At 44.6% G+C, this 16038-nt stretch overlaps 1 protein-coding gene across 1 annotated transcript in view; it reads right to left on the bottom strand.

The window, feature by feature from the left end:
• The window catches only part of LOC144505023 (uncharacterized), a 296824-nt gene extending 282240 nt beyond the window's left edge, over positions 1-14584 (bottom strand). The window contains exon 1 of the mRNA XM_078230677.1: positions 14493-14584. The gene's annotated coding sequence lies outside the window, so the exon portion shown is untranslated. The remainder of the gene's footprint in view (positions 1-14492) is intronic.
• Positions 14585-16038: the final 1454 nt, after the last annotated feature.

Here is a 16038-nt window from a genome sequence, read left to right as displayed (position 1 = left end):
AAGAAGTAACTTTGTTGCTCCGATATCAAATCCCACCGAATCTATATTGAACGATTATTTAAAACTCAGAGCCAACAGGTGTAAACTCCTGTTGGACAAATAACTGCTTTCGGGAAATTGTTTATTGCGCATGAATTGTTACTAACAAGGAGGATAGGGTAAACTCGGTAAGTTCACATTAGAATCTGGAGGGATTAGGACCGGAACATAGCCCAAAGCCGTATCCGCAGTCCGATCAACTCCCTACCCTTGTCGTTGAATATAGAATGGCAGGAAACAGCACAGAGGCAAAGTGTCCCAGATGGGAAACAAAAATCAGGGAATATATTGAGAAGAAAGGGTGGCCGCTATGGGCAGAATCTTGTGCCAATACTGAGACAGGACCGGGATCCCTAGGGCAGAAGTATTGGGACGATTTGAGGAAAGTTCAGGGAAAACGGGCAGGTGTGAGCTGCTTAGGACTGCTGCTAGGAACAGAAAAGGAATTAAACACAGTTCGTAAAGAACTGGAGGTATCGAAGCGGGCACAGGAGGAAAAGGAGGAGGAGATTAAGAAACTAAAGGAACAGCAGCAGGAGAGGATTGAACAAATAAGAACCGAAAAGGACAGAGAGGTAAAGGAATTAAAGAGAACCAACCAGGCAAATCTATTACATCTGGGCAATTTTCAAACCCAGTATGAGAGCCTACCAAGACACCCAGCACGCTGTCTTGGCAAAAGGTGAGGCCGAGCGGGCAGTAGCACGATTGGAAGCAAAGTGCACCGATCTGCAGGCGGCAATAAAAGCGCTACATCAAGCTAGTACAGAAGAGAGACAGGCGACCGCTGACCACTCCAAATGTAAGTGAGAAATTTCACGGCTGGAATCCCTATTACCGGTTCAAACCGGATTTATGTGTATCTTCGGGACAGTAGAGGAAGAGGAGATAGAGAATGCAGATTGGGGAGAGTTAAAAGAGAATGCTAAACTGTACGTTATGCAAATCGAGGGTTGGGGTCCACCACCATCTTTCCCAGGGGAAGTCAGACCCACCACACCCCCGATTCACCTCCAGTACCGTTGCACCCAGTGACAACTGAACGTCGGGTAGGAGAGTCTTGGACCCCAGCTATTACATACATGACCCCGTTTATGGTGGCACAATGGGCCGAAATCACAAATAAAATCACAACCTTTGAGCCATCGGCTGATCCACACAGTTTCTTTGAGGATGTTAGGCAGCAGAAGATAATGCATGGGCTAGATGAAAGGGAGGAAGTGAAGCTGATAGTCATGTGCTTAAGCAAGTCTGTACGATCTGCCCTGCCAGCCCCTCAAAATGTCAGGGAAGGAACCTTAAACAAAATAAAGGAAGCGATATTGACCACGGTACGGTTTAATAAACGGGATCCTGTAGATGGGTTAAATAAATGTAGACAGAGGAAAAGGGAACATCCGACTGCCTTTGCCGGTCGTTTATGGATCCGCTTCACGGGAGTATATGGGGAATTAGATCGGGCTTGATTAAATGAAGCCGATTCATCCAAATGGGCTAGGACATTAGTCTCGCACACCACAGAGGAAAGCAAGAAAGCCTGCGCTAATTTTGACCCCACAGAGACCACACACAATGAAGCATGGGTTTCTCCGACGCTTAGCTCGAGTCTGGGAACAGGAACTTCATGGAGCCCCAATGTCACGGTCAGATAGGGAAGCAAGAATGCTTCCGATGAGGGCTAGCCAGGGTCCAGTTTGGAGAAACAAGGGTAGAGGTGATCTTCAACACCACAGAAGTACAGCTCCATCTTACACAGCCGCCCCGGGGAGAGATAAAGGGACATGTTTTAATTGCGGGCAGCCAGAAAACTTCACCCGAGATTGTAGGAGACCCCCGCCACCATATACATGGTCCCCGAGACTATCAGGACCACCGGCTCCACCAGTTAGGCCAGCTCCTAGGTACGAGAGAGAGCACCGTTCATCACCGATAGAAGATCCCGGTCACATCATGCATACCGTAAGCACTAGCCCAACACTGTATCCAACTGTTCCCACCTATGGAGCCCGAGATTGATGGTGTCCGGCCTCCCCATCCTGGGTTTGTAGCACCAGGTGGGATAGCGTAGGGAGAACCCTAGTTAACGGCGGGGTAAGAGGCCACCTCGTAGAATTCCTTTGGGATACCGGAGGCTCCTGAACTACTCTGAATGTATCAAAATTAAAAACAGACATCCCTTGGCCAACTATGGGCACAATCACATTCAGTGGATTCACAGGACACATGCAGGAGGGATGCATTACAGTCCCTGTACAGGTCCGCCTAGGTAGCATGGCGTGTGACCATCCGGTAGTGTCAGTTGACTTTCCCCCAAACGCTGAACCCATCCTTGGGTCCGATTACATGAATAAATGTCATCTTTCATTTGATCCAGCTAATTGGTGCATTTGGCAGATTGCTACGATTAGCAGAGCGCCATCAATCATTCCAGTCGGGACATATGCTCATAGGGTTAGCACAATCAGAGAATTCTGGTTTGATCCCTTAACGATTAGCAGTGATCCAGCCACCGGGAGGTGCTTCAAAGAAACAAAGGGGTGTTTGCGCAGCATAAATATGATTGTGGCCAGATACTTGGGGAGGTGTTAATTGAAAGGCCAGACCCGAAACCAGAGAGACAATTCGGTTTCCCCAGACAGGCAAAGGGGGAGGTGGCCAAAGTAATTGATAGTGTATTACAGCAAGGGGTGTTGAGACAAGTGGCATCCACAAATAATGCGCCAATATGGCCCGTGAAAAAGGTAGATGGATCATGGAGGTTAACTGTCGATTATTGGGAATTAAATAAGGTTACCCCACTCACGGCCCCCACAGTAGCCACAAGCCCCATCACCATGATGAGACAGGGAGCCCAGGCAAAGTTTTTCACGGTGCTGGATATCAGTAATGGTTTCTGGTCCATCTCTAAAAATCGGTCCTGCCAGTACAAGTTTGCCTTTACCTTCCAGGGCAGCAGTACACTTGGACTTGCCTACCACAGGGTTTCCATAATTCCCCGTACATCTTCCATAGGCGACTAGCTACCGGACTAGAAAAGCTTTCCCGACCCAAGTGCTTGGTCCAATATGTAGATGATTTATTGTTACAGACTAACACCAAAGAGGAGCATGTAACATTGTTAGATGAATTACTCGCACTGCTCCATTCATTAGGCTGCAAAGTCAATCTGAAAAAGACCCAAATTGTGCAACCCAAGGTCATATACCTAGGTACAGTGATTACCCATGGAAAGAGGGAGATCAAACAGAAAAGGATAGACTCCATTGTGTACCTCCCACTGCCCTGGGATGTGAGTGCCCTCTGATGTTTCCTAGGTCTATCCATATAGACGGCTTTGCCACCAAGGCAGCCCCACTTTCTGAATTGCTAAAGAAAAACGTGATCTGGAAGTGGACTGCGCAGCACACAGTTGCAGTAACCAATTTAAAGCGGTTCCTCGCCACAGCGCCAGCCTTACTAGTCCCCAACCCAGATCTATCATACATCTTAGAAGTTGTAGCCACCGACCACACACTTTCAGCAGTATTATTACAAGAAAGACATAGTGGACCAGGCCCAGTAGCCTATGCCTCAAGAGTATTGGACCCAGTTGAACAGGGCTTCTCCAGGTGCAAACGACACCTGCTCGCAATATTTTGGGCTGTGCAGCATTTTGCCGATATCACCGGACTGAACCCAATAACAGTTCTCACTGAACACACCCCAACCCAGCTTCTGCTGGACGGCCGCCTTAAAGACGGCTCAGTAAGCCGGGTCCACGCTGCCCGTTGGACACTACTACTGCAGGGTAGAGACATCACCGTAAAGCGAACCAAAGTGCCCATGTTCCTGGCAGATAATTTAAATTATGGAGGAGATCCGCATGAGTGTCAGGTTATAGCCACAAAGGACCCCACAGGTCCGTTTATCCCGAAACAACAGGAGACATGGTCACGGACAAATCAGACAGCCACCCAATGGACAGACTCAGCCATGAGAATTTATGTAGACTGTTCATCCACCATAGAGAATGGAACCAGAATCACAGGATGTGGCATTTATGTGGAAAATCAACAGGGACAGCCACTAATAGAACTCACCCTCAAACTACCCAGCCATTTGAGTGCTCAAGCTGCCGAACTAGCAGCAGTCGCAGACGTAGTGAGTCACCCAGATTTATTTCCAACCCCCACCAACATACACCCCGATAGCATGTACGTGTGCAACAGCCTGACTGTGTTCCTACCATTCTGGGAAGCAGAGGTTTCGTTTCTGTGACAGAAAGCCCCTACCGTCAGCCCCGACCATATTTTATTCAAATATGTTCTGCAGGCCACTGAAGGGTGCAAATATGGAATTATTAAGGTTAGAAGCCACCACAGGACCTCCCCACCTGGTAACTGTAAGGCTGATGCACTAGCCAAGGCCGGTGCTCATATTGGACAGTTTTGGCAGCCACCTGTAGGAGAGCGAGTAAATGCTGTGGTCATCTGCCAAACTAATATAGCTGACCTGGTCCAGGCGCAGCGCACTGACAGTTTCCTGAAACAAATTTTAGAAGGAGTCCAGCCAGCCCCATATGAGAAATGGAAGGACAAAATACAGATTCAGGATTGTTTAGTATTAAAGGCAGGCACATACGTAATCCCTATCCACGACAGAAATCAGCTCATCTACCAGTACCATGACGGACATTGCCATCAGGGCATAGAGACAGCAATCGAGCGATTAAAAAAATTATGTTGGTGGACCGAACTGCACGATGACCATTATATCGACAATTGTTTAATTTGTGACCAGAAAAACCCCAATAGGTATGCCAGAAAAGCGGAGCTAAGGCACACACGCCCAGTGAAGGCCCCTGGACAAATCTCCAAATTGATTATATCGGCCCACTACCGCCATGTCGGAAGGGATTTAAATACGTCCTGGTAATAATAGGCACTTTCACCAAATGGGTCGAGGCATTCCCCAATAGATCCAACACAGCTAAGTCCACTGCAAATATGTTACCCCGAAAGGTGTTTACATGATGGGGGTCTTCCCTGCAGCATAGAGTCCGACCAAGGGACACATTTCACTGGGCGGGTGATGCAGAACGTTATAGCTATGTTTGGCATCAAGCAGAAATTCCATATCACCTACCAGCCACAATCCAGTGGAATCGTAGAGCGCATGAACCAAACGCTAAAAGGGAACATTAGAAAGACGCTGCAGCAAAACAACACAACATGGGATACAGTGCTTCCCTTTGCCCTCATGATGGTACGCAACACCGTTTCCAGTTCCACTGGATTCACCCCCCACACATTAATGACTGGCTGACCTATGAGGGGAGCTGAATATTTATTGGGGTTTGACTTAACTGAGCCTGCTATCACAGCGCTCACCCACGAGAAAGCCGTCCAGCAGATAACCGAAAACATTAAAGCAGCTCAGTTAGCCGCGGCTGTCCGATTAGGAGTTAAAAAGAAGCAGAGCAAGGCATATTTCGATAAAAGGGTACACGGTAGAATATACGGTTGGCCAGTAGGTAATGATTTCCCTCTACAACCCTAGTTCTTCCTTGTCCCCGAGATATGCAGGTCCGCACACCATCACCGACAAAATAAGCCCCTCAGAGTATAAGGTCCTGATCGCAACGGGAAAACCAGTTGGTTGCATGTCAATCAACTGAAAGCTTACGGGACTCAGAATAATCACTTCCACCATCTTACATTAGAGATAGGGAAGGATGACACTAGGCGACCGGAACGGCCTCACCCAGGAAATGTATTTCCCCGGACACCTTCTCATCCACTTTCAGGTTCAGACCAGAGCCTTACTCCTACTACGCTACAGCCCAGAGCCTTGTCCACACCTGAAGTGCCCCTAGGGGTACTGACCGACCCAGACATAACAGGAGACTTGCGCACCCCAGAGGACTGGCGCGACTCGCTAGATATCGGCCCTCACAGCATTATGGATTCTTCCATAAACATAAGCCTTAATAGTCCCAGACCCAACAGTAAGGCCCTGACTGAATGACACCGGGTTATTTTGATGGGGACACACGGTGCTGCATCCCCCACCTGGGTAAGGGACCAGACACATAGATTAATTAGAATGGAAGACAAGGATAAAGGATCCCCAAACCCTGATCCAAACGCAGACCCCACAGTGCAGTCCAACAAACAGACACGTATGGAGGCCACGTGATGAGATAATGATGGAGCCCCATGAGACAAATGATACAGAAGATGAGTCTTTGTTGGGCAATTTCTTAACGCAAATGCTGAATGAAGGAATCTAAGGTGCTCCAAATTATGAAATTCAGCCTACAGTACAGACCAATGCCAGGTACAAGAATCTCTGATGGAAGCATCCACTTAAAACCCCACAACCTGCAGGTCCACCGTGACCGACCGACAGTAAAATGTCCACGGTTAAGAACAACCGACTCATTTCCCATACCATTTGTATATGATTAACCGGGTTACTTACACAATCCGGCGCCGTGCTCTTTCGCCACCTTTCTCTAGTTAAGAGATCATTAAGGCAACTATGCAAATCTTTGAGGCAGCTATGCTAAATTTTAACATCATTGAGGCAGCGCTGTTAAATTTTAAAATCGTCAAGGTGACTGGTCTACATTTTCAACTCTTAGAGGCACTTGTGCTAAATTTTAAATGTGTTCCGCCTTCAAACTCCAAGACGTTCATGGAAAAGACACCTCTTCAGGTCATTAGAGACCGACTCCAGTGCTATTTGAATCCCTATGGTTAATGGTGACTGCTGCTAGAATAAAACAGGCCACGTTGATTTTGCTGGCCAGTTAAACAAGCTCCTTTCTGACCACTCCACGACTCGTCCATTTATCGATCTGAACAAAAACTTGCTCGGCAGTGGTTCACAATTAGAATACAAACTACAACACGCAAGCGACAATTGATATATCCGGGTCCTCCTGACCACACCACTGTCGATAGTGTTACAAAAAAAAAAGGGTGGGGGCCTGGACAGTTTAAATATATGTATATATATCAAATATTGAATGTGATAACAACAGAAATTACATTGATCTCCTCAGGACAACGACGGACGACGACAAAGATGCAACCTACGATCTACCTCATCGGACTTATCATCGGGATAAGCACGCAGGATACCCCAAGCAAGATGAACTTTCCGTATCCCGTCTATTAGTGGTTTGACACAACGACAAGACGTGGGGTCCGCCCTTGAATTACGGTCCCCTCTAATTCATTAGCAGAATGTTTACAGAGAACCCGCCGGATTGCACTTTGCACTAATGGACAATAATGGACAGTTGAAAATCTTAATATCGGAACATACCTTGGACTCGCAATTGTAATGTTTTTTCTTTAAATGGTTGGTTATTTGTAATTGGCTTATTGTAATGATTTTGTTTCAGAATGTGTGGTTATTTGTAATTCATGGTTAACAGCAGAATGTTTGCTGTCTGTTGCTTCTGGAATGTAAATATGTTGTAGGGATGTATTATTACTGTGCATGTCAATGCCTGGGCCTTGCTTGACTGTTGAGTGACTGGGGAATTCCTGATAGATACTGGTCCTGAGTTTGTGATCCATCACGCTTCGCGTTCAGGATCAAAGGGGGGACTTGGCCAAACGGGCCACCTAAAATGGCGATTTGTAAAGCACTCTGGGACAATTGGGCAAGAACTAAAACAGCATGCTGCAGCCTAAAAGACAGAGATAAACAGGCTGCAGCTCAAGGCAACTGAATACACAGGAAATGGGCCCCCCAAAGACAATGGACACCCTCTGGTCAAGCATACTTGTTTACCAGACAAAGGGGAGCCTTAACCCCTTATTTGGGAGGGAGATATGTGACCTACGTGCCTCCAGCACCTACAGGCACACCCAGAGATCGGTCTGGCAGCACCTGATTGGACTCTTATCGATCAGGGTGATCAAGCCCTGATCAATTGATTGACAAGAATCAGGAGACCACCCAAAAAGGACATGAAACCAAGGAGGGATAAAAGGTGCTGCACAACAGAAACGCTCTCTCTCTTTCTCTGATCCCACGAACAAGCTACAACAACGGTGACTGTCGCCAACAACGACCAGCACGAGGAGAGCCACCACACCCGAGAAGGAAGGAAGACCAGAGCCAGAGTGCCAGACCAGATCAAAAGACCAGACTACACAGAGGACTACAGAGACCAGCACAAAGTAAAGGCCAATACCTGCTTGGGTACTTGCCAATCACGTAAAGTTCAGTCAATGTCTAGTATTGGACTTGAACTTTAGTATTTTCTGTAAAATAACTTATTGTTGGTTGGGTGGGTGATTATTGATTGTGTGTTTTAAATAAATATTGATTGTACTAACAAGAAGTCTACTCGCAATTCTTTGTCCATCGTATAAGGGTTAAAACGGACTGTGCGGCAGGCACAACACTCTCTACCTCCCTTTTTGAATATTGGAGTGACATTATCTACCCTCCAATCTGCAGGGACTATTCTACAGTCTGCAGAATCCTGGAAGATGACCACCAATGCATCCACGATTTCTCGAGCTACTTCCTTAAGTACTCTGGGATGTAGATTACCATAATTAGCCTTCAATGCCATCAATTTTCCCAGCACCATTTCTCTACTAATATTGATCTCCCTCAGTTCTTCCCCCTCACTAAATCTTGCATTCCCCAACATTTCTGGTATCTGATTTGTATCGTCTTTTGTGAAGACAAAACCAAAGTATATATTCAGTGGCTCAGCCATTTCTTTGCCCCCTATTATACATTCCCCCATTTATGTCTGCAGCTGAGATAAATGTAATTAAATTTCTCATCATAATATACCACGGATCATGTATAATCTAACTCTCATCCACCAGCCACATAGACTTTCCAATGGAAAATTAACTCAGTGAATTGGGAAGAAAGAGGGAAAGGAAAAAGAAAAGGAATGTACAAAAAGTAAAACATTTCTCCACAAAAAAGTTGCTTGTATTTACCTGATTTAATAATTGGAAATATGTAACAGATGTGTAATCTACATTAGGCAGATGTGGAGCATTTGAATGTTAGACATGAATTTTTTTCTATATCCTTTCATGAGATGTGGGCATCACTGGCAAAACCAGCGTTTGTTGCCCCTCGCTTTTTACCCTTTCTCACTTTCTTTCCATCTCCTACACTAAGCTCCCAGCACAGCATCTGATAACCTGGGGGAGCTCTCTCTGGCTTGCTACTTCATTGCTGTATTTACTTCCCGCTAATAGAATCTCTCCATCCAAGTCCAGCACCTACCGTAGCCAGAATGCACTGTCCCTTTAGGAGCTGCGGGCTGCTTTAAAAAGGTGTGAACAACATTTATAAAGATAAGTATCACACAAACATTGAACTTGCTGCTAAACCTGCAGCCATAGTGCTTTAATTTAGCATCTCATTCAAATGAGGAAATCTCCAAAAGCAGCAAAATACCAAATACACTGAAGCAAAATCCGAGATGCTGAACTAAACACATGCACTTGTGATACACAACAGGTCAAGCAGCATCTGTGGAGAGAAAAAGGATTAATGTTTCAGATCGAGATGACCTTACATCAGATACAGACTGAAATGTCAGTCTAGCTTAAATATCCAAACCTCTGAAGAGGGGTTCACAATCTTTGATCTCTGATTTAAAAATCAAGACTGAGACTTTCACCGAGAATTTTTGGCTGAGGTAGATTTCCCAAGGTAGAGATGGCAATCCATTTGAATCCCCATTGACTTCAGTGGGCCTGGAAGATACATTTTGAAAATTATGGCCAGAATTTTCCAGCCTTTCACACTGGCAGGATCTTCCAGTTTTGCCAATGGCACAGTCCTGCCACGGGTTTCAATGCGGTAAGAGGTACATTCATCGGGAATCCCCATTGACAATGGAGGGACCAGAAGATCCCAACACTGGTCAATGGTGGGCCGCCTCCCACAATCACGAAACACGTGGTGGGTTGCGCGGTAAATCCCACCCAATGTCTGGCAGTTGTATGCAATTACTGATTTTTAAATGTGCAATTACATCTCGTATCACTCTGGAACACAAGCTAAATTATTTTGTTTCATAAGTTCATAAGATATAGGAGCAGAATTAGGCCATTCGGCCCATCAAGTCCGCTCTGCCATTCGTTCATGGCTGATATGCTCCTCATCCCCATTTTCCTGCCTTCTCCCCATAACCCTTCTCCCATTACCAATTAAAAATCTGTCTAACTCCTCCTTAAATTTACTCACTGTTCCAGCATTCACCACATTTTGGGGTAACGAATTCCACAGATTCACAACCTTTTGTGAGAAGCAGTTTCTCCTCAACTCTGTTTTAAATTTGCTGCCCCTTATCCTAAGACTGTGACCTCTCATCCTAGAATGCCCCATAAGAGGAAGCATCCGCTCCACGTCTACTTTATCCATGCCTTTTATCATCTTGTATACCTCAATTTGATCTCCGCTCATTCTTCTAGATTCCGGAGAGTACAGGCCTAAACTGTTCAATCTCTCTTCATATGATAAACCCCTCATTTCTGGAATCAACTGAGTGAACCTCCTCTGGACTGCCTCCAATGCCACTACATCTTTCTTCAAATAAGGGGACCAAGATTTCTAGATTTTTTAAAAATGTTGAACAAATCCATCAGTAGTTTGTCCAGCTGTCCTCACTTTGAGCCTATGAGTAACACAGTGCAGCTGATGGTTATCTTGATTTCACATTTTTAGATAGACCAGAACCACATCCTTTATCAATCTGCCCAAGACCCAAATGTGTTTCATCTAAAACTGACATAAGATAATCATCTACTGCTTCAGGTTAGTCACGTGACCAAAGTCAGGACCAATTAGACCATGATTTTCCATCATTTTAAAGATTCAAATGATGATAGAGGGACAATAATTCTGCTGATTATCCATGTTCAAAAAATTAAGCATGTTGTATCTGACATGGTGCTGCTCACAGTAGGTCAGAGGCTAGTTTATAAGAACAGGATATAAAATCATCTCACACACGTAGGGCCCGATTTTACCGAAGTTTCACACCTGCGCTGGAAAGAGGATTCCAGGTGCGGATCTATTTGACGCCCGGATTCGGCACTTAGACTCCAAATGGTAAAATAGGGCCTGTAGTGTAACAATACTGAGAAAGGGAAATTATGATATCAGAACGTGATGGTTTAAGATGACAGGATGTAATTAACATACTTTCGAAACTCATTTTGAAAGTAACAGCTTTCAGGCAGATTTCTGATCAATTAGAGTTCTATTTCTTGAGGCTATGATATTCTTCAGAGGAATAGATCTTAGAAACATAAAATACGGAAAGTAAAAGCAGGAGTAGGCCATTTGGCCCATCGAGCCTGCTCTGCCATTCTATATGATCATTGTTGATCCTCTTTCACAACACCCTACTCACGCACTCTCCCCATACACCTTAGCATCTTTAGAGTATAGAAATCAATCCATTTCCTTCTTAGATATTTTCAGTGACTTGGCCCTCACAGCCTACTGTTGTAGAGAATTCCATAGGTTCAACACCCTCTGAGTGAGAAAGCTTCTCCTCGGCTCAGTCCTAAATGGCCTACCCCATACCTTGAGGCTGTGACCCCTTGTGCTAGACACCTGGTCAGAGGAAACAACATCCCTGAATCCCATCTGTCCAGCACAGACTGGTAAACCACAGCTGCACTCCGTCTATGGCAAGTACATCCTATAAGGGGAACAAGTCTACACACAGTACTCCAAATGTGGTCTCACTAAGGCCCTTTACAGCTGCAATAAGACATCTTTGCTCCTGTACTCAAGTCCTCAAGGCCAACATACCATTTGTCCTTGTTGCTGTATTTGCATGTTTGGATTCTTTGTGAAGGAAACTACATTCTTTTCAATTGAATTGTGTGTTTAAGGCGTGGATCTATCTTGAACTGAAGACGAGACTGAACACAGATGGAAGAATGTGAAGGGACATGGATCAGCAGGGAGCTTGCATAGTATCCAGCTTGAAAACACAACCATGTGACCTGGTGTGGGGTGTGAAGGTTGGTCAATGGGATGAGAATCGGAAAAAAGGAGTGAGCAATGATGCTTGTCTACTCTGTGTAGCTGGGAGGCTGGGCACAGAAAAGCCTGTGACATGTAATTGTTCACTCAGTGCAGCTAGGGGGTTGGAACTGCCCCTGTCAATAGCCAAAGCCTGAACATCCTACTTGGATGCAGCATCAAGAGCAGATATTGAGCTGCTGAGAGGTAAGCAGTCATTGGAGTTTTCTGAATTGAAAACCTGTTGCCTGACAACTACCTGTGGGAGAGGAAGCAAGAGGACCTCTTGGCTGAGTTAGAGTGGCTGGTGAATGAAAAACAGAGGCTAAACCTTTGAATGAGAGGAGCTGGAATTGCTTGTGAGGAAGATAGAGTTGAAGGAGTTTGACACTCACAGTGACAACTAAAGTCTGAGTGGATGCTGAGCCAATTTATAAGGTCTGTCTTGGATGTGTCTGCCATTTAAGGTGCAATTTCTAATTTATATTCATACACAATTTGCCTGTTAATTAATCTTTATGTCATATTAATTCTAGATATTAAAATAGTTAGTGCTTGCTTTGTTGACCCATGTTTCATAAATCCTCCTGTTTTTAAACCAAGAAATCTTGTGGTTTGAATATTTTAGTGAATAATTGTGATTTCAAAATTCATGTAAGTCCATCAGAGCTAAAGTAGGCAATTCAGCCCATTAAATTTGCTGTGCCATTTAATGGGATCTTAATTGCTCAGATGTGGTAATCCTCTACTTAATTTTTCCATCTTAGCCTCATAACCCTTGATTCGCTTTCTGATTGAAAATCTGTCTATCTCAGCCTTGAACATACCTAATGACCCAGCCTCTACAGTCCTCTGTGGTAACAAATTCCATAGATTCACTACCCTGTGAGAAGAGGAATTCCATCTCATCTCTGTCTTGAATCAACGACACCTTATTCTTGTCCTAGACTCTCCTAAAAGAGGAAACAACCATTCAGCATCTACCCTGTCAAGTCCCCTGAGAATCCGATATGTCTCAATAAGCTCACCTTTCATTCATCTAAACTCCAATGAATGCAGGCCCAACCTACTCAACATCTCCTCAGAAAACCTCTCCATCCCCACGATCAACCAAATGAACCTTCTATGCACTGCCTCCAATGCCAGTATATCTATATCTAAGTTACTACTTGTGGCAAAGGTTGTAACAATTAACAAGGGTAGTTGTCAAACACACATAAAAGGCTGCCAATTGAGTTTGTCCACAATGATTCATCTGTCCTCTTACATTGTACTTTGTAGCTTTTAATTCATTTCCTTTGAGACATTTGTAATTAAATTGAACATCACAGATTAGTCAAAGAACAAAAGAGTCAATAGAATTTTGAAGAATAATAAATACCTCAAATACAATGAGAACCTCACTCAGCAAACCAGAGAAAGCAAATCTAGAATCATACGACAGAATTATACCGCCCTGTCTGTCACGGAATCGGAGCAGGCGAGGGGAGGACAATGGAAATGTCCATTTACCTCAGGCAGAATTTTCCGGTCTTGGGTCTAGCGAGGCCATAAAATCTTGCCCATATGTTCGCTAAAGTGCAGAAGGAGGCCATTTGGCCGATTGAGCCTGCACTGAAAACAATCCCATCCAGGCACTAGCTCTGTAACCCCGTTTATTTAGCCTGCTAAATCCCCCTGACACTAAGCGGCAATTTAGTATGGTCAATTAACCTAACCCGCACATCTTTGGACTGTGGGAGGAAACCAGAGCACCCAGGGGAAACCCACGCAGACACGGGGAGAATGTGCAAACTCCACACAGACAGTCATCCAAGGACAGAATTGATCCTTGGTCCCTGGCGCTGTGAGGCAACAGTGCTCACCACTATGCCACCGTGCTTTAAAATCTAGCTAAAGACAAAATAATTCCATTAACCAGACAACCAGCAAGAAAGATTAAAATATGCAAACTAGCAGGTGGCAGTCATTCAGTTTGAAGAATCCTCCTTCTTGGAGTTTTAAAATAAAGATAAAACCACACAAATAGACATTTGATGCCCTTGCGTAGTGTAATAAATTCCATCAGGCCATTTATGTTGGCCTACTAGAGTATGAACTCCCTGATTAAGGATCCAATTGATGGGCCATTCAGAGAGTCTTTGCCTTGTATTAACCAGTTCATCTGACACCCCCGGAGGTAGACTGCTAACTGCTAGCACTCTGTGTACTTCTGTTAGAGTTGTAAATAAAGGGATTTTGGTGAAGAGACTTCTGCCTCCGCAGACTTATTACACGTAGTCTCCTGAGGAATAGGGTTCAGCAGAAGAACTGATTTGCAGGAGTAAAAGTTGGGAAAGTACCAGATCTTTGAGCAATGTGTTCAATTACTCAACCCATGTTTAGGCAAATGCTTTCAAAGGGAACAGCTTTTCAGTAAGATGTCCTACCTTGTGAGAAAAATCTATCGAAGACGTCCAGACAGTGAGCAGCAATGCTGCCAACATAGAGATGCAAAACAAACTGAGGCTCTCAGTCCTTCCTCTGCACAGAGTTAGTGCCGTGTTCTCTTGTGAAACCACAGAGCAGCCGCACTTCCTCTTTCTTTGCAGTTCAGGGTTCAGACTTGATTGCAGTGGTGCACATTTGGGCAGAGGTAGACTAAAAATAGAAAACCCATCATAAATCAAAATGGCAACTTAGCAAGATCAAAAAGATTTTGTGATGTCTTAAAAAGGGATTACTTTATTTTATATCTACTTGTCATGATCAGTTTTCCTTCATTATCGATGATGGTCATTTCTTGCATGTGGGAGGTTATCCGTTGTGTGTTTGGACATGTCTGTGAAGCTCAATCGCAGATCCATATGTCTTCCTACAGTGTGGACAAGGATGAATTATCTGATTTTGTTGGGACTGCCCAGCCTTTCCAGCCTGTCTTTTGTCCTTAGTTGCCTAGATTTTCAGTGTGGTTCCTTCAAACAGCAGAGATTGCTCCCAGGTATTTCTTTCTTGTACATTTTTGTTTCAGTTTGTAGTGAACGTGCCACATTTCCTGAGTTCACCATCAAGGATTTCCTCAACATTAATCATGGCCTCTGGAAGGTGGAGTGCAATTGAAGTTGTGAGCCTTAGGGACTTCCTCATCAATTATAATTACTACATATCCACTTCTGAGCTGGCTCTCCTGGGGAGTGCTTCAATTCCAGACATTTCTGTTCTTTGAAATCCTTCAATGTTGGGCGCATTGTCCTCCCATTTAATGCTCATGACATTCTGAATGTACCTCAGGTGAAACCTGACCAATTGTCAGTAGGTTGTCTACGCCTCACAGACATAAATGAGAGTAGATATGACCACAGCTTTGAACACATATTACAGGAGGCGTGTTACATCAGTAAAGAGGTACAGGCAGGCTAAACAAGGGACGAATGGGACTTCTGCCCTCAATGGAGTGGAAGTCCCAATCTTGGAACTGCCAGCCAATTGAATTGACCGTCCATCGATCCCAATAGTGTCAAGAGTGCATTATTGGGCACTGCTGTGGGGAAGGAAAAGAAGGTCCATAGATCTCAGAGACAGGTAAATCTGGGGTCTTGGGCAGAGAGGGTTTAGACAAGTTAGGGAGGGAAGGCAGCAGTGTGCATGCGGGCAGGAGGTGGCTTAATGCTACAAGTGGGCAGGAAGGAAGGGGGTACACATCCTGACATGCAAAAGGCAGCTCCCAAAATTAGAAACCGTCTTCCTTCCCATCCTTTCGTTAGAAAACAACAGTAGTTTTAAGGGAATTATATTTGCAATGGTAAATATTAGAAATAAGATATAATTTTAAGTGGGATTAATTTAGCGTTTCTGTGCAGGGAAGAAGAAACCTGTAGTTAGATTCCTGCTGGACAAAGGTGTTTGTATCTGTGAGGGTGTTGGTTTCAATTCAAACTGTGCTTCCATTATGGTTAGAGAGGTTATGGTGTGAAAAGTAAATGAAAGTTGTGGCAG

The sequence above is a fragment of the Mustelus asterias genome, chromosome 16 (genome assembly GCF_964213995.1).
Source record: "Mustelus asterias chromosome 16, sMusAst1.hap1.1, whole genome shotgun sequence".
Taxonomy (NCBI): domain Eukaryota; kingdom Metazoa; phylum Chordata; class Chondrichthyes; order Carcharhiniformes; family Triakidae; genus Mustelus; species Mustelus asterias.
The sequence above is the reverse complement of the archived record's forward strand: the minus strand, read 5'-3'. Positions and strand labels throughout refer to the sequence as shown.